Genomic DNA, 20,653 nt, shown 5'->3' on the forward strand with positions numbered 1-20,653 from the left:
CGCCACTGAAAGCCCCTTGTGGGACGTGGATTACTTTCAACTTGATTATCTACTCCAACCCGTAGCACAGTGCCTGGAACACAGCAAGTACTTAATGCCTTAAAAAACCTATTTCTGACATACAAATGTGTATACACGCGAACACACACACACTCTCAGCATGAGCCTGAGAGTCAAAGAAACTGAATTCTAATTCTAAGATCTGCCATCTGCTTGCCGTGTGACCTTTCTCAAGTCACTAGCTTCTCTGTGCCTCAGTTTCTTCAGCTGAAAAATGATGATGATGATGATGGTATTTGTTAAGCGCTTACTCTGTGCAAAGCACTGTTCTAAGCACTTGGGGATACAAAGTAATCAGGTTGTCCCACGTGGGGCTCACAGTCTTAATCCCCATTTTACAGATGAGGGAACTGAGGCCCAGAGAAGTTAAGTGCCTTGCCCAAGGTCACACAGCTGACAAGTGGCGGAGCCGGGATTCGAACCCATGACCTCTGACTCCCAAGCCTGTGCTCTTTCCACCGAGTCATGCTGCTTCTCTGGGGATTAAATGGGGATTAAAAATTAAAAATTAAAAAATTAAAATGGGGATTCAGTACCTGTTCTCCCTCCTGCTTAAAGTGTGAGCCCCAGGTGGGGCAGGGACTGTGTCTGACGTGATTAACTTGCATCTATCCCAGCACTCAAAACAGTGTTTGATGCATAGTAGGGATTGTCTCTATCTGAACTGTACTTTCCAAGTGCTTAGTACAGTGCTCTGCACACAGTAAGTGCTCAATAAATACGATTGAATGAATGAATGACTAGTAAGTGCTTAACGAGGACCATAAAAAGACACACCTCCATTTATTTCCTGATTGCTCACTCTATCATTTTAGATGGACTGTCGACCCGCTTTCACCTCCCCATTCTCTCACTTAGCCACCTGTGTCACTTGGGTCTATAAAGCAGCTTTTTGCTACACCGACTTCCACTTCAGATCTCAGCGAATTTTTGTTTTCTTTTCGTTTTCACCAGACTCAGAGGATCACCGGCCGGATGACTTCAGATGCTGTTACGCCATTCCTGATCACGCCATATTCACCAAACTGCCCCTCTTCCCCTCCTCTGATTTATTTATACCTCACCCTTTCATCAAAAGGAATCTTTTTGTCATCCAGTTATCTTAGCCAGGAGTCATAGCGTTAATAAGACTATTCATCTTTACATATAAGAGAAAACATTCTTAAGTTTGTCTTCAGCTTTCTAATGAGTTAGGATTTTCTTTGCATATTAAGTATGGCTCAGTGGGATTTTTTTTAAGGGGTACTGTCATCTCCCAGGAATTGACAGATGAATGAAATCGGCCTGCAGTTCTTGGTATGGAAGAACCTTGAAAGTCAGAAAGGCCGATCGAAAGGCAAGTGGACAAGGATTCTTTATGAATCAATAAACCGCAGAAAGAACACAGGCCTAAAACCGAACGGCAAATTTTGCCCACTAATCCTTGCAAATGCCCATTATAATGAGCAACAATCTCCCTCTTGCCTGCTCTCTGTGGTTTTTCTGAAATATTCCTAGCTTGACTTTAATCAAATCGGGTGGCTGATTTCAGTACTCTCCTTTCCACCTCACACTGGATCAGAATCTCTTCCGTGCATGATTTCTCTGCATCCCGAAAAGCTGTACCCAGAATTTTAAGCAGCGACTCCCAGAGAGCTGATTACTGAAGGGATGTATGGTGTCTGCGCCTGCTGTTTGTGAATTTGTAATGGGATTTTTAAAAACTTGCCTGATGAAAGTGTTGGCCCAGTGAAGTCATTCTGCTTTAAATTACCACCTTGATAGATGTAGGCAAAGTCTATCATTTTGTCTCTAGTTGACATTAGAAAAAAGCCAACCCCCGATATGTCAAATGTAGACTGTATTCAGAAAGCGTAGAAAGGAAAACCTCAATGCAAACATTAATATCAGCAGAAGAGAATGACTAATAATCACGTTTCTCAGCTCTAACAGTGGCAGAGAATGCTGTTTACAGAAAGCCATGACCATTTTGTCTTTGAAATAGCAAGGCTATTCTTAAAACAGGAAGCTTCAGCTTTCTGCCGTTCAACTGTGGAGTGGATAATCTTCAGGGAAGCTTAATTTGCTTCGTGCCCCAAATTTACACTGAATATTAAGGTATCCCTTTGGATCAGAGTGTGTTCAATTTCAAATGAGGGCCGTGGCAGAGATGCATCCTAATTCAGTTCAGAGAGTCATCATTCCAGGAGAATATAGGGACCTAAAATGAAAAATCTAGAAAGGTTTAATGGACGGGTTATTAGGGACCCCTAGTAAGAAATAGTTGAAATACATCTCGGTAGGTTCCAAATTACCTCCCTATTTCAGAGCCAAAAAAGATTTGTAAAAGTCCGACTATGCGGGACACTCGTATCTAAGCTGCAAGTTTGAAGACCAGAAGTTCCTTAAATGCATCAATAGATTCCGTTATCTTTAGATTAGAATAACATTTTTCAAAATTTTAATTAGCAGGTCGGGCTGCACTAAATTTTTACTTCATTGCTCTGTTTTTCAGCTGTAGTAGTTTAACCTACAAACATGAGTACAATTACAATTATGATTAAACCATTTCATGTAATCAGTAGTCCTGTGTCAAAGTATTAACATGCTTTTGTTTATAAGTGGAATAAAATGGTGTGATGGGCTGTTTGATTTTATTTCCCTTGATGGTTGAAGCCATTTCCCTCAAAAAAGTGCTTACATGCTATGTGAAGCATCACACCTCGGGCAAGTCACTTAACTTCTCTGGGCCTCAGTTATCTCGTCTGTAAAATGGGGATTGAGACTGCGAGCCCCACATGGGACATGGACTGTTTCCAACCTGATTACCTTGCTTCTACCTCAGGGCTTAGAACATTGCCTGGAACAAAGAAAGCACATAACAAATACCATTAAAAAAAACACCGGGAGAAGAAAATATGTAACTAAAGGGAATGATGGGATTTTAATGCCAACAATGTGCAACATACATGTACACTAATGTTCTTTTTACACTTCTAATATGGATACTCAGCCTAAAAGGGGTTAGAGATATCGCCATCTTTTACCTTGAGAGTGAAAGAAATGTAACCAAGATGACCTTGTTAGAGTCTGAGAAAATTGGTTGGGAGGATCTCCATCTGAACAATTCTGTAACTTTTTGAAAAATGAGTCTCGAAGACAAAAACACTGAAAATTAAAATTGTGGTATGTGTTAAATACTCTATGCCAAGCACTGTACTAAGTGCTGGAGCAGTTACAAGATAATCTGGTCCCGTATGGGGCTCATGGTTTGAGATGGAGGGAGAACGGGTATTGGATCTTTCATTCATTCATTCATTCATTCATTCATTCATTCATTCATTCATTCATTCATTCATCCAATCGTATTTATTGAGCGCTTACTGTGTGCAGAGCACTGTACTAAGCACTTGGGAAGTACAAGTTGACAACATATAGAGATGGTCCCTACCCAACAGCGGGCTCACAGTCTAGAAGGGGGAGACAGACAACAAAACAAAACATATTAACAAAATAAAATAAATAGAATAAATATGTACAAGTAAAATAAAGAGTCATAAATATGCACAAATATATATACATATATACAGGTGCTGTGGGGAGGGGAAGGAAGGGGAGAGGATTTTGCAGAGATGTTAAGTGACTTGCCTTGGGTCACACAGCAAGTATGCGGTGGGGCTCATATGAGAACCCGTGTTCTATGTCTCCCAGGCCCGTGCCCTTTCTTCTAGGACACACTGTTTTTCTTTGTATGTGAAAACTAAGCTACTGATGGTGAAATTCTACCTAAGCTTGTAGAAGTGGCTAAAATAACCCACGTTCTGTCCCATTCCGTGTGCATTCTGGGCTCCGTTCTCTGTAAAGGAGATTACTTTTTCCTGCACTAATGTATTTCGCGGTACTTCTAATTGTTTTAGCAATACCTCAGGGTATCCCAAACTTTCTGAAGCCTTTGTTTATGGAAAAAAAATCTCTCTCCAGATTGCCACATGCCAAGCACTTGTCTCTCAAAGGCCTGCTGCTATATCGTGTTATTCAGGGCTAGCCTATAATGATAATAATAATGGTATTTGTTAAGCACTGTTCTAAGCGCTGGGGGGGGGATGCAAGGTGATCAGGTTGGCCCACGTGGGGCTCACAATCCCCATTTTACAGAAGCGGTAACTGAGGCACAGAGAAGTTGTGACTGGCCCAAAGTCACACAGCTGACAAGTGGCAGAGTTGGGATTTGAACCCATGACCTCTGACTGCCAAGCTGCTACTAGGTCTCTAAACGTTGGCTCTGCAACACTTCTTGCACCGTTCTGTGTTCATTCACCACATAGCATAGTACAGTGCTCTGCACATAGTAAGCGCTCAATAAATACGATTGATTGATTGATTGATTAGCATCTCTCCATTCTCACTTGTCTGGCCCACGGAAGTTGACTTACAATATTAATTCTCTCTTAGACCTTCTTCTGGGTGATCCTGTTAGGAGGTGCTCACTGATCAAATGGCTCCCAAAAATTGAGGCTCCTTCTCTTAAAATTCCAAGTCTCCTAGCCAGAAAAAAAAGGTCAGATTCTCCCAGTTTTATAGACTTCCTTTGGTTTAGAGTTTGATTCTCCAGGGTTTCACCAAAGTGTTAATCTCCCGGAGTTCACGCTGGGCTTCTCCATTTGATGTTCTACTTATTTATTTAACCATAAATGAATGGATAGAGAACTGCTTAGGTAACGGAATTTTGCAGCACCATTGAACTCTGTTCCGCTAAAGGAAACGTTTGATTAAATGTAGCATTTCCCGGGTGAAGGTTGGCACATAACCTTGGTCAGATCATAATCCTGTGCAGGCTCTGTGAAAAGATTCATAATCATTTGTACACATCTCCTAGTATATTGTGACCACAGAGCATAGCCATCAGCATATGCCTCTTCCCAAATCAGCACCTCAGAGTTTCATTTATTTTAATGGCCTTTATTAAGCATTTACTATGTGATAGACGCTGTCCTAAGCATTGAGATAGATGCAAGGTGATCAGGTTGGGCACAGTCCATGTCCCACATGGGACTCACAGTCTTAATCCTCATTTTACAAACAGTCGCTCAATAAATACGATTGATTGATTTTACAGATGAGGGAACCGAGGCACGAAGTGAAGGGACTTGCCCAAGGTCACGCAGCAGACAAGTGGAGGGTCCAGAATTAGAACTCAGGTCCTCCTGATTCATTCATTCAAACCTATTTATTGAGCACTTACTGTGTGCAGAGCACTGTACTAAGTGCTTGAGAGAGTACGTTACAACAATAAGCAGATACATTCCCCGCCCACAATGCCCAGGCCTGTGTACTAGCCACAAGGCCACACTGCTTTTCACATTGTTTGATATTGAAGCTAGAATACTGCTGAGTTAGAAACCTTCATAATAATAATAATAATGGCATTTATTAAGCGCTTACTATGTGCAAAGCACTGTTCTAAGAGCTTCTTCAGTAGTTCAGAAATATATTTGTAAACCGGTTTCCTGGTCCCTTGTAGCGTTGTCCGACATGGCAAAATAGAATATGTTGAACAGAACTGGACATATCACACTTCTATTTTATTCCAAAATATTAGGGAAAAAATAATCAGGCTGTGATTATATACCACTGCGGAGAAGCCTTAAGATCTTGGTGCACTTTAAAATAAGAACATGAGAGCCTGGGCCTGGGAATCAAAAGGAGCTGGGTTCTAATCCTGCCTCTGCCACTTGTCTGCTGTGCGACCTTGGGTAAGTTACTTCACTTCTCTGGGCCTCAATCAATCAATCAATCAATCGTATTTATTGAGCGCTTACTGTGTGCGGAGCACTGTACTAAGCGCTTGGGAAGTACAAGTTGGCAACATATAGGGACAGTCCCTACCCAACAGTGGGCTCACAGTCTCGAAGGGGGAGACAGAGAACAAAACATATTAACAAAATAAAATAAATAGAATAGATATGTACAAGTAAAATAAATAAATAAATAGAGTTACCTCATCTGTAAAATGGGGACCAAGACCCCTTGTAGGACAGGAATTGTGTCCCGTCCAATTAACTTGTATCTACCCCAGTGCTTAGAACAGTGCTTGGCACATAGTAAGCACTTACCAAGTAGCATAATTCTTATAATTATTATTATTATCAACCTTGAGCCTGAAGGATGCCCTGCCCCACAGCCAGCCCCATCCTCAAAATGAGATTCACTACGGATTATTTGTTGAGTCGAGAGCCAGGTTTCCAAGAATAATAATCTGCTTCTTTTACACTGTAACTTCCTTATGGGCAGGGAACCAACTCGGCTTTATTGTACTCTGCCAAGCACTTAGGTCAGTGCTCTGCCCCCAGTAAGCAACCAATAAATACCACTGATTGATTGAGCTTCGAATTTCATTGGCAGTGAGGCCCCCAAAATTATTAATATTATTATTATTGTATTAAGTGCTTACTCTGTGCCCAGCACTGGGGTAGATACAAGATAATCTTCTAGACTGTGAGCGCACTGTTGGGTAGGGACTGTCTCTATATGTTGCCAACTTGTACTTCCCAAACGCTTAGTACAGTGCTCTGCACACAGTAAGCGCTCAATAAATACGATTGATTGATTGATAATCAGGTTGGACATAGTCCCTGTCCCACTTGGGGCTCTTTGTCTAAGAAGGGATGTCCCAGATACAGCCAACTCTTCCCCTCTTTCACAAACATCATCATGGCATATATTCAATCTGCCCTTGGTTTTGTGTGCTGATAAGCAGAAGTACCCAGATATTCACATCTTGATTCTTTTACTTTGTGCACCTAGTCGATCAATCAGTGATATTTATTAAGCGCTTACTATGTGCGGAGCATTTCATTCATTCATTCATTCAATCGTATTTTTTCAGCGCTTACTGTGCGCAGAGCACTGTACTAAGCGCTTGGGAAGTACAAGTTGGCAACATATAGCGACGGTCCCTACCCAACAGCGGGCTCACAGTCTAGAAGGGGGAGAGCACTGTTCTAAGCACTTAAGAGAGACCCATACAAGAGAATTAGCGGATATATTCCCTGCCCGTAATGAGCTTATAGTGTTTTGCGCCAGAGGCCTGAGACCTGTGGGGAGAGAATCAGGAGTTAAGAGAGGCTTTTCTGGGTGTTTTATGCTAGGTTTTATTCATTCAATCATATTTATTGAGCACTTACTGAGTGCAGAGCACTGTAATAATAATAATAATAATAATAATAATAATAATAATGGCATTTATTAAGTGCTTACTATGTACAAAGCACTGTTCTAAGTGCTGGGGAGGTAACAAGGTGATCAGGTTGTTCCACGGGGGGCTCACAGTCTTCATCCACATTTTACAGATGAGGTAACTGAGGCACAGAGAAGTTAAGTGACTTACCCAAAGTCACACAGCTGATAAGAGGTGGAGTTGGGATTTGAACCCATGACCTCTGACTCCAAAGCCTGGGCTCTTTCCACTGAGCCACGCTGCTTCTCACACTTGGGAAGTACAATTCAGCAACAGAGACAATCCCTGCCCACAATGGGCTTACAGTCTAAAAGGGGGAAGACAGACATCAAAACAAGCAAAGAGGCATCAGATCAGTAGCTGAACAGGATAAAATTCATCAAAGTTCCTTTATTCATCTTATTAAACAAAGGGTCATCTGATTTCCCCAAACGCAATGATATACACCACTACCCCTTCCCCATTTCCACACTCATACACACACACACACACACGACATACTTTAAGTACTCTAATAATAATAATAATGATAATGATGGCATTTATTAAGCACTCACTATGTGCAAAGCACTATTCTAAGCACTGGGGAGGTAACAAGGTGATCAGGTTGTCCCACAGGGGCTCACAGTCTTAATCCCCATTTTACAGATGAGGTAACTGGGACACAGAGAAGTTAAGTAACTTGCCCAAAGTCACACAGTTGACAATTGGTGGAGCAGGGATTTGAACCCAAGGCCTCTGACTCCAAAGCCTGGGCTTTTTCCACTGAGCCACACTGCTTCTCTGCTGCCCTACGAACCCCCAGATCTTTTGTTGTTGAACTTGAGCCTAATCTCAGCTTACATTTATGTTGCATTTTTTCCATCCCTAAGTGGATAATATTGCACTTATCCCGATTGAATTTCAACTTGTTTTGTAAGACCATTTTTCCAATTTGTCTAGGAGCCTCTGAATTTCATTCCGATTTTCAAAGGGCTGGCCACCCAATTCAACATCACCTACAAATGTGATATCTGTTTGATGGCATCCTTTTGACACTAGATTTAGGAATGGAAATGAATGTTTCAGCTCTCATATCTGGTTAGATGATTGGTCATTTTTTCCCCAAATGTTTGTTTCTATAGTTGTTTGTATGGTATATGCGAAAGGGTCTTGCCCTGACTCAAAGAGGAGGAGTCCAACTTAGCTATGGCTCTTGCCAAAGAGTTAAGTAAAGCCTTTGAGAGCAATTTATCTCTCTTTCTCCAATCAATTCCTCCCACCGAAGTGGAAAATGGAAATCTCTCTACAGTCTAGCCTAAAAATAGTTAAGTAACCAACCTCTGGTATTCTTAGTGCCTCTGCAAGGACAAATAATAAGACACACCCAGGAAATGACCAAAGGAACTGTTATTGGAAAAATGACCTTTGGATCATTACAATCATTTCGGGGTGGGTGCGCTTAAAAAAACAGTTTTGCCCCTATGCCAATTTTAACCGTGATGAAAAAAGTAATGATAGTTTAAAAGTGGTTAACTTGATGTACATCTGCCAGTCCATATTTAAAATCGCTTTGAAGTCGTGATTTAAAATCCTATTCTATCTGATGGAATCCGTGTGGTTTCCCCAAACTCCAGGTTAGTTTTAACTAGTGTTTAGCTGCATGGCTTATAAGATATTTTTCTAGAGTTTTCTTTGAAATCATTGGCTTTCTCAGGGCAAAACCACAGGCCCCTGGAGTCTGCCCTGACCACGGAGAGGCTACTAGGGTTTTTTGAATAAAGAAACTAGGAGTTTGGATGGGTTGTGACGCCAGAAGGAAATTTAGGGAAACAACAGGAAGGCTAACCCTGTTAATAGACATGAAAGAAGGAGTGAGTTTTTCCCCAACCAATGAGATTATTTGAAGAGCAAAATAAAAAACCAAACTGTGGTATTTTCAATCAATCAATCAATCGTATTTATTGAGCGCTTACTATGTGCAGAGCACTGTACTAAGCGCTTGGGAAGTACAAATTGGCAACACATAGAGACAGTCCCTACCCAACAGTGGGCTCACAGTCTAAAAGGGGGAGACAGAGAACAGAACCAAACATACCAACAAAATAAAATAAATAGGATAGAAATGTACAAGTAAAATAAATAAATAAATAAATAAATAAATAAATAGAGTAATAAATATGTACAGCCATATATACATATATACAGGTGCTGTGGGGAAGGGAAGGAGGTAAGATGGGGGGATGGAGAGGGGGACGAGGGGGAGAGGAAGGAAGGGGCTCAGTCTGGGAAGGCCTCCTGGAGGAGGTGAGCTCTCAGCAGGGCCTTGAAGGGAGGAAGAGAGCTAGCTTGGCGGAGGGGCAGAGGGAGGGCATTCCAGGCCCGGGGGATGACGTGGGCCGGGGGTCGACGGCGGGACAGGCGAGAACGAGGTATGGTGAGGAGATTAGCGGTGGAGGAGCGGAGGGTGCGGGCTGGGCAGTAGAAGGAGAGAAGGGAGGTGAGGTAGGAGGGGGCGAGGTGATGGACAGCCTTGAAGCCCAGGGTGAGGAGTTTCTGCCTGATGCGCAGATTGATTGGTAGCCACTGGAGATTTTTGAGGAGGGGAGTAATATGCCCAGAGCGTTTCTGGACAAAGATAATCCGGGCAGCATCATGAAGTATGGATTGAAGTGGAGAGAGACACGAGGATGGGAGATCAGAGAGAAGGCTAGTGCAGTAGTCCAGACGGGATAGGATGAGAGCTTGAATGAGCAGGGTAGAGGTTTGGATGGAGAGGAAAGGGCGGATCTTGGCAATGTTGCGGAGCTGAGACCAGCAGGTTTTGGTGACGGCTTGGATGTGAGGGGTGAATGAGAGAGCAGAGTCGAGGATGACACCAAGGTTGCGGGCTTGTGAGACGGGAAGGATGGTAGTGCCGTCAACAGAGATGGGAAAGTCAGGGAGAAGACAAGGTTTGGGAGGGAAGACAAGGAGCTCGGTCTTCGACATGTTGAGCTTTAGGTGGCGGGCGGACATCCAGATGGAGATGTCCTGAAGGCAGGAGGAGATGCGAGCCTGGAGGGAGGGGGAGAGAGCAGGGGCAGAGATGTAGATCTGGGTGTCATCAGCGTAGAGATGATAGTTGAAGCCGTGGGAGCGAATGAGGTCACCAAGGGAGTGAGTGTAGATTGAGAACAGAAGGAGACCAAGCACTGAACCTTGGGGAACCCCCACAGTAAGTGCTTACTCTGCACCAAGCACTGTACTAGGCGCTGGGGTAAATACAAGATAATCAGATCCCACATGGGGCTCACAGTCTAAGTAGGAGGGAGTAAAGGTACTGAATCCCCATTTTGTAGCTGAGGGAACTAAGGCCCCGAGAAGTTAAGTGATTTGCCCAAGGTCACACAGCAGATAATAATAATAATAATAATAATAATAATAATAATAATGGTATTTATTAAGCACTTACTATGTGCAAGGCACTGTTCTAAGCACTGGGGAGGTTACAAGGTGATCAGGTTGTCCCACGGCAGGCTCACAGTCTTCATCCCCATTTTACAGATGAGGTATCTGAGGTGAAGAGAAGTGAAGTGACTTGCCCAAAGTCGCCCAGCTGACAACTGGCAGAGCCGGGATTTGAATCCATGACCTCTGACTCCAAAGCCCGGGCTCTTTCCATTGCGCCACACTATTAAGTGGCAGAGCCAGAAGTAGAACCCAAGTCTTTTGACTCCCAAGTCTGTGTTCTTTCCATTAGGCCACGCTGCTTCCCTACGCTGAATGAGTGATGAAAGAAGAGGGGAAACATAATATCTACTACAAGGTGATTCAAGTAGAATGAGGGTTTTGAAAGTGACATTTGTTTTGAAAAGTCGGACAATCACTCTCCATCACCATCAGGATTTCCTATTTTTTTGGGGGGGGGCTGCAGTTGACTGTACCTGGTTCTTACCACACTCAAAGAAAGCCCTTGAACTGAAAAATCATCTTTTCCTCATCATTTATTGATCTATAGTAACATTCCGTTATGCTCTATGAGGTAAGGGGGGGAGGTGACAGAACATGCTAAATCCTTGAGGAATCTTACATTCTAAATGACAGGATAACTCGACATGCACAAAACCAGATAGAAACCAGTCCTCTAGACTGTAAGCTCGTTGTGGGCAGGGAATGTGTCTGTTATAGTGTTGTGCCATTCATTCATTCATTCATTCATTCAATCGTATTTATTGAGCACTTACTGTGTGCAGAGCACTGTACTAAGCGCTTGGGAAGTACAAGTTGGCAACATATAGAGACGGTCCCTACCCAACAGTGGGCTCACAGTCGTTCCCTCCTAAGCACTTAGTACAGTGTCCTGTACCCAGTAAGCACTCAATAAATACAGTGATTGATTGAGGTAGAAAAGCAGCCTGGCTTAGTCGATAGAGCATGAACTTGGAAGTCAGAAGGACATGGGTTCTAATCCCAGCTCTGCCACACGTCTGTTCTGTGATCTTGGACAAACCACTTCACTTCTTTGGGCCTCTGTTACATCACCTGTAAAATGGGGATAAGAGGGTGAGCCCCATGTGGGACAGGGACTGTGCTAAACCTGATTAACTTTTATCTACCCCGGCACCTAGAGCAATGCTTGGCACATAGTAAGCACTTCACAAGTACCGTAATTCTATAAAAGGTGAAAGAGTTATGCAGTAAGATAGATTGTTTGGGCTGTGACTTTTCTATCTCCATAAGCCCAGTGAAGGAAGGCTTCTTGGGGGAGGAGAGATTTGAACGGTGCTTTGAGAAATTGGGGGAAGTGATCCAGATTTTCAAGGGAGGAAAGGAAGACCGTTCCAAACCTGGGGGGATAGTGAGAGTTAAAGGCGAGAGATGATTTCGAGAGGATCAGGTGTTGGGGATCATGGCATAAGTGAGCTTGCTGGAAAGGAGAGAGCAGGCAGGATAATTGCCAAAAGTAAGGGGAGAAAGCTAAAATAGAACATTCAAGAACGTAAACTGATAAGGGAAGGCCCTGGGGATCCATTAGCAGCACCTGTCAAACACTGATGTAGAAACATGAGTTTCCTGTCATTAAATATGCCAATTTGGTAGCACCGATTTTTCTCCTTTGACTCATATAGGATTTCAAGGGCAGTCTGACGTGTGATATAAAGAAACTGGAATGTGTGTTGCTCTATTTAAAAGCGTCATGAGGAAATGTCCTTACAGGCCCAAAGATACCTGGGTGCATTGTTCTAAATGTTTTATAGGATTTATTCCTGATCCTGGGATGGTGTACGTGGTCTATTTCTCCATGAAAAGTAGAAATTGATTTGTTCAAAGAGGAAAATTGCTTGTAATGAGAACTAGTACACATGGGTTCCACTTGCCTACTGTGTGACCTTTAACTTCTCTGGGTCTCAATTACCTCATCTGTAAAATGGGGATTAGAACTGTGAACCTCATGTGGGACCGCTACTGTGTTCAAACAGCGTGGCTCAGTGGAAAGAGCCTGGGCTTTGGAGTCAGAGGTCATGGGTTCAAATCCCGGCTCTGCCACTTGTCAGCTGTGCGACTTTGGGCAAGTCGCTTCACTTCTCTGGGCCTCAGTTCCCTCCTCTGTAAAATGGGGATGAAGACTGTGAGCCCCACGTGGGACAACCTGATTCCCTTGTATCTACCCCAGCGCTTAGAACAGTGCTTGGCACATAGTAAGCGCTTAATAAATGCCAACATTATTATTATTATTATTATTATTACCGCTTAGTACAGTGACTGGGATGTAGTAAGTGCTTAAAAATGCCATTAAAAACGCCTGAATGATGGAGTATAATCATTTTGCCTGAGGCAAGGATCTCCCCACAGTGTCGGCTTTCTCTCAGTGCATTCCCAGCCCTCATTAGCCATTTTAGTTCCGTAGGCAAGGAGTAGAAAAAGGATCTGCCCATGCATTCCCTCCCCTCATCTCCTTCCTGGCCTTCCCCGTATCCTTCTAGGCTTTTCCCTCTCTCCTTCCCTCTCTGCCCACCTTCCAGTCTCCTGCTTTTCTGTCCTTCTGGCCCTGGCTGACAAGCCAAAGGGGCAGTGGGTGGATAATTTAAGTCATGCGCATGAATTCACTGACTACCCAGGACTTGGAAAACAATCAGAGAATGTGCAGTTTCAGGCAGCTGAGCTGATAATAGCCATCTTCCCTTCAGTGGTTTCGCTGGAGAATAAGGTGTTATGGCCCAAGTGCTATGGCTCTACTTATTAGCTTCCTGCCTGTAGCCTTCTGATATTCTTAGACGGTTTTATTTTGTTGGAGCTATCATCATCATCAGTCGTATTTATTGAGCGCTTACTGTGTGCAGAGCACTGTACTAAGCGCTTGGGAAGTCCAAGTTGGCAACATATAGAGACAGTCCCTACCCAACAGTGGGCTCACAGCTATAAGGGCTGATTCAGTGACAAGACAACCTGTCATTCTATTTTATCATAAACTAATATTTACGGAGCATATAGCAGGAGCCAGGTATTACGCTAGGAAATCCAGAAATGGCCAGCCCTTGTACTTGATTCCCTAAACCATTCATTCAATCGTATTTATTGAGCGCTTACTGTGTGCAGAGCACTGTACTAAGCACTTGGGAGAGTACCACCTAGCAATAAACAGGCAGGTTCCCTGCCCACAGTGAGCTTACCATCTTGCTCTTCTCCTGTCAGCCCTGGGAATTGGCCAATGGAGCTCCCTCCGCCCCAGACTCTGCCCTGGAATCTAGCGGGTGCTGCAGGAGTGAGATGGGGGTTTTGATGAGGATAATAAGAATAATATTCGGTGAGCTGTGCTGCATGCCAACTTTTTTATTAAGCACTGGGGAGAGTACCACGTAGCAATAAACAGGCAGGTTCCCTGCCCACAGTGAACTTACCATCTTGCTCTTCTCCTGTCAGCCCTGGGAATTGGCCAACGGAGCTCCCTCCGCCCCAAACTCCGCCCTGGAATCTAGCGGGTGCTGCAGGAGTGAGATGGGGGTTTTGATGAGGATAATAAGAATAATATTCGGTGAGCTTTGCTGCATGCCAACTTTTTTATTGAGCACTGGGGCGGATACAAGATAATCAGGTCGGTTAGGGATTCGCCGACCAAGGGAGAGAGAACAGGAAACTTATCTCCATTTTACAGAAGGGAAAACTCAAGTGCAGAGAAGATAAGTGACTTGCTTGGAATTACACAGCAGACTCCCAGGCTGGTGCTCTTTCTACTAGGCCACTCTGCGTCTTCTCACCCCTGTCAGGCTCCAGAACCAAGCCTGAGGATCTCTGTGCCTCAGCTACCTCATCTGTAAAATGGGGATGAAGACGGCGAGCCCCCCGGGGGACAACCTGATCACCTTGTAACCTCCCCAGCACTTAGAACGGTGCTTGGCACATAGTAAGTGCTTAATAAATGCCATCATTATTATTATTATTATTAGCCTCCGGTCAAACTGGAAGTGGTCAATATCTCACTTAAGGAATAACTCCACGCTTGAGTCGAAACTCTTCCAAATAATGACCTTCCAGACACTTCTGCTGAGGCCCTGCTGAGAGCTCAAGGCCCTGCTGAGAGCTCACCTCCTCCAGGAGGCCTTCCCAGACTGAGCCCCTTCCTTCCTCTCCCCCTCGTCCCCCTCTCCATCCCCCCATCTTACCTCCTTCCCTTCCCCACAGCACCTGTATATATGTATATATGTTTGTACATATTTATTACTCTATTTATTTGTTTATTTATTTGACTTGTACATATCTATTCTATTTATTTTATTTTGTTAGTATGTTTGGCTTTGTTCTCTTGTCTCCCCCTTTTAGACTGTGAGCCCAATGTTGGGTAGGGACTGTCTCTATATGTTGCCAATTTATACTTCCCGAGCGCTTAGTACAGTGCTCTGCACACAGTAAGCGCTCAATAAATATGATTGATTGATTGATTGATTCTGAGTGGAAAGCAGTCCTACCTCTCCACCGCAGTGGGTACTGAGCCCGGCTAGCTTTGGCAGGGGCTTACTTTGCACATAGTAAGCGCTCAACAAATGCCATCGTTATTATTATACTGGGCCAAGCTCTCAGGGTAGGATTTTTTTTTTTTTTGGATATTTGTTAAAAGTGCTTACTATGTGCCAGGAACTGTACTGGGGTAACCGCAGGGGTAGCTACAAAGGAATCAGGTTCGATATAGTCTATGTTCCACATGGATATCCTAGTCTTAACTGAGTTTAACTCAGCACGAAGTTTGATTGCATATCGAATATTTTCTTGGAATTGTTATATGTGGCGTTGGTCAAGATTAAAATCTGCTTCAGGACCTCTGCTTTTCTAAAGTGCGAATGAGGGTTTTTCAGGAAGGTGGCATTTCAACTCAGAAGAGGTCTTCCTCGGAACACAATTACCTATTCTTTTAATCAATCAATCAATCAATCAATCGTATTTATTGAGCGCTTACTGGGTGCAGAGCACTGTACTAAGCGCTTGGGAAGTACAAGTTGGCAACATATAGAGACAGTCCCCACCCAACAGTGGGCTCACAGTCTAAAAGTCTTTTAAATATAATCCCCCCCGCCTTACCTCCTTCCCTTCCCCACAGCACCTGTATATATGTATATGTTTGTACGTATTTATTACTCTATTTATTTATTTTATCTGTACATATTTATTCTATTTATTTTGTTTGGTTAATAGGTTTTGTTTTGTTCTCTGTCTCCCCCTTCTAGACTGTGAGCCCGCTGTTGGGTAGGGACCGTCTCTAGATGTTGCCAACTTGGACTTCCCCAGCGCTTAGTACAGCGCTCTGCACACAGTAAGCGCTCAATAAATACAAATGAATGAATGAATGAATGAATTCCCATTTTTCAGATGAGGTCACTGAGGCACAGAGAAGCGAAGTGACTCGTCCAAGGTCACACAGTAGATAGTGACGCCAACTTGTACTTCCCAAGTGCTTAGTACAGTGCTCTGCACACAGTAAGTGCTCAATAAATAAGATTGAATGAATGAATGAATGAATCTATAATCCTATTTATGCATTTTAATGGTATTGACACCTGTCTATATGTTTTGTTTTGTCATCTGTCTCCCCCTTCTAGACTGTGAGCCCGTTATTGGCTAGGGACCGGCTCTATAGGTTGCCCAATTGTTCTTTCCAAGTGCTTAGTCCAGTGCTCTGCACACAGTAAGCGGTCAATAAATACGATCGACTGACTGAATCTATTTCTCTTTACCTATTTTAATGGTATTGACACCTGTCTCCGTGTTTTGTTTTGTCATCTGTCTCCCCCTTCTAGCCTGTGAGCCCGTTGGTGGGTAGGCACCGGCTCTATACGTTGCCAACTTGTCCTTCCCAAGCGCTTAGTACAGAGCTCTGCACACATTAAGCGCTCAATAAAGACGATTGATTGAATGAATGAATGAATGAATGTTGCCCACTTGTCCTTCCCAAGCGCTTAGTCCAGTGCTCTGCACACATTAAACGCTCAGTACAGATGATTGAATGAATGAATGAATGAATGTTGCCCACTTGTCCTTCCCAAGCGCTTAGTCCAGTGCTCTGCACACAGTAAATGCTCAGTACAGACGATTGAATGAATGAATGAATGAATGATGTTGCCCACTTGTCCTTCCCAAGCACTTAGTCCAGTGCTCTGCACACAGTAAACGCTCAGTACAGACGATTGAATGAATGAATGAATGAATGTTGCCCACTTGTCCTTCCCAAGCGCTTAGTCCAGTGCTCTGCACACAGTGAGCGCTGAATAAAGACGATGGAATGAATGAATGAATGAATGAATGAATGAATGTTGCCCACTTGTCCTTCCCAAGCACTTAGTCCAGTGCTCTGCACACAGTAAGCCCTCAATAAAGACGAATGAATGAATGAATGAGTGAATGAATGAATGAATGAATGAATGTTGCCCACTTGTCCTTCCCAAGCGCTTAGTCCAGTGCTCTGCACACAGTAAGCCCTCAATAAAGACGAATGAATGAATGAATGAATGAATGAATGTTGCCCACTCGTCCTTCCCAAGCGCTTAGTCCAGTGCTCTGCACACAGTAAGCGCTCAGTACAGACAATGGAATGAATGAACGAATGAATGAATGTTGCCCACTTGTCCTTCCCAAGTGCTTAGTCCAGTGCTCTGCACACAGTAAGCGCTCAGTACAGACAATGGAATGAATGAACGAATGAATGAATGAATGTTGCCCACTTGTCCATCCCAAGCGCTTAGTCCAGTGCTCTGCACACAGTAAGCGCTCAGTACAGACGATGGAAGGAATGAACGAATGAATGAATGTTGCCCAATTGTCCTTCCCAAGCGCTTAGTCCAGTGCTCTGCACACAGTAAGCGCTCAGTACAGACGATGGAATGAATGAACGAATGAATGAATGTTGCCCACTTGTCCTTCCCAAGCGCTTAGTCCAGTGCTCTGCACACAGTAAGCGCTCTCAGTATGGACGACGGAAGGAATGAATGAACAAATGCCATTATCATTGTTGTTATTTTCAATATTCAAAACGTTGAGGATGGCGGTCAAAAGCCTGGCTCAGTGGGAAGAGCCCGGGCTTTGGAGTCAGAGGTCCTGGGTTCGAATCCAGGCTCCGCCACCTGTCTGCTGGGTGACCTGGGGCAAGTCACTTCACTTCTCTGAGCCTCAGTTCCCTCATCTGTAAAATGGGGATGAAGACCGTGAGCCCCCACGTGGGACAACTTGTCCTTCCCAAGCGCTCAGTCCAGTGCTCTGCACACAGTAAGCGCTCAATAAATACGATTGATTGATTGGATTGAATAAATGACAACCCGATCACCTCGTATCCCCCCCAGCGCTTAGAACAGTGATTTGCACATAGTAAACGCTTAACAAACGCCATTATTATTATTACTATTGTTGTTATTATTATTATGATTCCCCGGGCCTAGCCAGGTTGGGCGGAGCGGCCTGAGGGGGAGGTGCGAGGCCGTCGCTCCCTCACAATTGCCCGCGCGCATGCGCATGCGCACACGCCCCCCCCCACACCTCCCCAACCCCGCGCGCATGCGCGCGAGGACGCTCCCCCGGCGCCGACGGGGGAGGCGGGGCGCGTGCCGGGTTTTGAATGAGCGCGAGGCGCCCCCCCCCCCCCACGCCGCCCCCCCCCCCCCCGCACTCCGCCCCGCGCCCCGCGCCCGGCTGGGTGGTGGCGGCGGCCCGTCAGCGGCAGGTAAGGCGCGCGGATGGGCGGACGGACGGCCCGCCCGCCTCAGCCTCAGCCGGAGGGCGGGCAGGAGGGAGGGAGGGAGGGCGGGAAGGAGGGGGCCGTTGGGTTTCGTTGGGTGCCTTGGCAGCCCCGCTGCCCGCCCCCCTGCCGGCCCCCGCAGCCCAGACCCTCCGCCGGGGCCGGGGCCGGGGCCGGGACCGGGACCGCCGCCTCCCTCCCCCCCCTCAGCCCGCCTGGTCCTCCATCCCCCCCCTCCATCCCCCCTCCTGACTCCTGTGAGGGCTCCCTTTTCCACCAGCCCCCCCTCTCCATCCCCCTGTTGGCCCCTGGGAGGGCTTCCTTTTCCCCTGGCCCACCTTATATCCCCACTAGCCCACCATGTCCATCCCCCCCCGCCCCCGGCGGCTCCTTCTTTCCGGGCCTCTTTTTCCTCTAGCCCATCATCTTCGTCCTCCCCTTGGCCCCTGGCAGGGCTTCCGTTTCCCCTGGCCCACCTTTTCCACTAGCCCCCCCTCTCCATCCCCGTCTTGGCCCCTGGGAGGGCTTCCTTTTCCTCCGGCCCACCGTTTCCCCTAGTCCATCCTCTCCATCCCCGTCCTGGCTCCTGGGAGGGCTTCCTTTTCCACTAGCCCACCATCTCCACCCCCCCCCCCCCGCGGCCTGACTCCTATGAGGGCTCCCTTTTCCACCAGCCCACCCTCTCCATCCCCCTGTTTGTCTCCCGGGAGGGCTTCTTTTCCCCCTGGCCCACCTTTTCCACTAGCCCACCGTCTCCATCCCCCTCCTGGCTCCTGTGAGGGCTTCCTTTTTCACTAGCCCACCATCTCCACCCCCCACCCCGGGCCTGACTCCTATGAGGGCTTCCTTTTCCACCAGCCCATCATCTCCATCCCCCTTTTTGGCTCCTGGAAGGGCTTCCTTTTCCCCTGGCCCACCTCTTCCACTAACCCACCCTCTCCATCCCCGTCTTGGCTCCTGGGAGGGCTTCCTTTTCCACCAGCCCACCATCTCCATCCCCCTCCTGACTTCTATGAGGGCTTCCTTTTCCACCAGCCCATCATCTCCATCCCCCTTTTTGGCTCCTGGGAGGGCTTCCTTTTCCCCTGGCCCACCTTTTCCACTAGTCCACCCTCTCCATCCCCGTCTTGGCTCCTGTGAGGGCTTCCTTTTCCACTAGCCCACCATCTCCACACACCCCCACCGCCCCGGCCTGACTCCTATGAGGGCTTCCCTTTCCACCAGCCCATCATCTCCATCCCCCTTTTTGGCTCCTGGGAGGGCTTCCTTTTCCCCTGGCCCACCTTTTCCACTAGCCCACCATCTCCATCCCCCTCTTGGCTCCTGTGAGGGCTTCCTTTTCCACAGCCCACCATCTCCATCCCCCTCCTGAGGGCTTCCTTTTCCACTAGCCCACCATCTCCATCCCCCTCCTGACTCCTATGAGGGCTTCCTTTTCCACTAGCCCACCATCTCCATCCCCCTCTTGGCTCCTCTGAGGGCTTCCTTTTCCACTAGCCCACCGTCTCCTTTCCCCTCTTGGCTCATTCATTCATTCATTCATTCAGTCGTATTTATTGAGCGCTTACTGTGTGCAGAGCACTGTACTAAGCACTTGGGAAGTACAAGTTGGCAACATATAGAGACGGCCCCTACCCAACAGTGGGCTCCTTTCCGGCTTTCCTTTTCCTCTAGCCCACCATCTTCATCCCCCTCTTGGCTCCTCTGAGGGCTTCCTTTTCCACTAGCCCACCGTCTCCTTTCCCCTCTTGGCTCATTCATTCATTCATTCATTCAGTCGTATTTATTGAGCGCTTACTGTGTGCAGAGCACTGTACTAAGCACTTGGGAAGTACAAGTTGGCAACATATAGAGACAGCCCCTACCCAACAGTGGGCTCCTTTCCGGCTTTCCTTTTCCTCTAGCCCATCATCTTCATCCCCCTCTTGGCTCCTGTGAGGGCTTCCTTTTCCTCTGGCCCACCTTTTCCACTAGCCCACCCTCCCCATCCCCCCTCTTGACTCCTGTGAGGGCTTCCTTTTCCACCAGCCCACCGTCTCCTTTCCCTTCTTGGCTCCCTTACGGGTTTCCTTTTCCTCTAGCCCATCATCTTCATCGCCCTCGTGGCTCCTGGGGGGGCTTCCTTTTCCTCTGGCCCACCTTTTCCACTAGTCCACCATCTCCATCCCCGTCTTGGCTCCTGTAAGGGCTTCCTTTTCCAC

The 20,653-nt window shown here is 46.1% G+C and overlaps 1 protein-coding gene across 1 annotated transcript in view; it reads left to right on the forward strand.

The window, feature by feature from the left end:
• The window catches only part of ZNF185 (zinc finger protein 185 with LIM domain), a 150,285-nt gene extending 147,601 nt beyond the window's left edge, over positions 1-2,684 (forward strand). Inside the window, exon 32 of the mRNA XM_038748610.1 lies at positions 1,015-2,684. The gene's annotated coding sequence lies outside the window, so the exon portion shown is untranslated. The remainder of the gene's footprint in view (positions 1-1,014) is intronic.
• The last annotated feature ends 17,969 nt before the right edge of the window (positions 2,685-20,653 follow it).

This window comes from Tachyglossus aculeatus, chromosome 6 (genome assembly GCF_015852505.1).
Source record: "Tachyglossus aculeatus isolate mTacAcu1 chromosome 6, mTacAcu1.pri, whole genome shotgun sequence".
Lineage (NCBI taxonomy): Eukaryota > Metazoa > Chordata > Mammalia > Monotremata > Tachyglossidae > Tachyglossus > Tachyglossus aculeatus.